At 42.7% G+C, this 1782-nt stretch overlaps 1 pseudogene; it reads right to left on the reverse strand.

Annotated features, from left to right (window-relative positions):
- Positions 1 to 1212: 1212 nt before the first annotated feature.
- Positions 1213 to 1311, reverse strand: LOC123792017 (U6 spliceosomal RNA; annotated as a pseudogene).
- Positions 1312 to 1782: the final 471 nt, after the last annotated feature.

The following is a 1782-nucleotide window of genomic DNA, read 5'->3' on the forward strand; positions in this document are numbered from 1 at the left end:
TATGTTTCCAGCTCTTTGTTAATTCTGTGCACTTTAACAATTGCTGCCGATCATGTCCTGCTTTACTGTGCTAGGCATTCTATGATTCTGGGAACCAGGGTAGGATATGATCCTGCCCTCAGGAGAACAGGAAGACAGTTGAAGAAGGGCAAGAAGGCCAGGAATTTCACATGCTGGACCTCATTTAATGGTCAGAGAAACTCTCAACTTTGCAAGGGGTGGGTGTTTATTTCTTCATTTTACAAATGAAACTGGGCCTCGCGTAGCTCAGAAATTAGGCTCCAGAGCCAACAGCTGCTTGACTTCAGAGCCCACGCCCTCTCTCCAGCTCACTGTCGGGCTGGTTAGAGAGTCAAGACAGAACAATGAACACAAGGCTAGAAAAAATTTGAATAAATGTAAACATAGGCACGATAGCATTAAAATACCATGTAGAAAGGGATCACTGTGCAGCCTGTAGTCAGTGAAGGGTTTCTGGGGGAGCACCTGAGATGGATTTGGAAGCCTGGAAGGATACAAGCAGAAATCACAAGCACAAAGGCATTGAGGGCATAAGCTTGCAGCATTGACAAGGAACCCAATTGCCAGGGGCAGGACTGTAGAACCAGGGAACAGTGGAAAGCAGGGGAACGTGTAGGGCAGGGGCAGGGGCAGATGCTGAAAGACCCCAGATGCAGAATTGAGGTGTTTAGAGACTTGTGAGAAACTCCTCGTCCCCTCCATCTGTGTGTGTGTGTGTGTGTGCCAGAGGTTCTAAAATGTGGAGGAAAAGTGCCATTTAATTGAAAGTTGCATTTGGGGGCTGTATAATGTTGAATTTTCCCTTTGTAGAAAGAAAAAGTGGTGCTTTAATAATGAGGAAAATGTCGTTTCTTTTCCCACCAGGGAATAAAGTAAGTCAACCTCTTTGCTGAACTGAAAGTGTCTGAGAGTTGTTGGCAAAATGAACAAATTCCCTTTGAGTCTTAGTGAGAGGAGGAAATGGCAGAGGGGCAATGGGGCACGTAAAGCAGGACATGAGTGCAGACCACCAGTCTGGCAGTGTCTCTGCTTTGCTGGAGATGCCTGGGCAGTAGGAGGCAGATGAAAATATGAAAGAAAGAAGATCCAGAGGGAAAGCCTAATGAGCCCAGGTAATAGCAGGGAGCATGCAGGTCAGCTCTTTGAACTGGGGGAAAGAACTGGCATTTGGCCAGGGCTTATCATCACTCCCAGAGAGGATGACTTTTCACATGACATCCTTGTGTGGAAGCCATGCTAATCTTCTCTGTATCATTCCAATTTTAGTATATGTGCTGCTGAAGCGAGCACAGTATTTTTTAAATGTTTGCAACAAATATTTTTTTGTGCTAGGCACTGTAGCATAAAGTACAATCCCCCCTTTTTGTTTAAAGGTAGACACTGTGCAATTTTTTATACAATTTTTAAAGTGATTGTGACTTGTAATTTTATAGTTGGGAAAAAGAAAAACCTAAGATTTAATGAGTGACTTAAGAATCCCTTCTTTAGTAATCATGGATGCTTATCTACTAATAAGAATCCTGTTTCAAACATGGAATCTAGATTTAAGAGAAAGGTACAACCAAATTCGCACCTGCATTTTTCTGGCTTGAAAGGAAGTAAGGGAATTTTGTGAAATGTTTGAAAAATTGATATGAAATTTTCAGTGTGTACATAAGCATTCATGTGGCAGACAATTCACCGGATGCTGGGGGATACAAAGAGGAAGTCCCAGAAACTTATAAACTATTGAAGGCAGCAAAGAAATGTGTAATACAAAGT

The sequence above is a fragment of the Ursus americanus genome, chromosome 10 (genome assembly GCF_024610735.1).
Source record: "Ursus americanus isolate L20-20 chromosome 10, mUrsAme1.1.p, whole genome shotgun sequence".
Lineage (NCBI taxonomy): Eukaryota > Metazoa > Chordata > Mammalia > Carnivora > Ursidae > Ursus > Ursus americanus.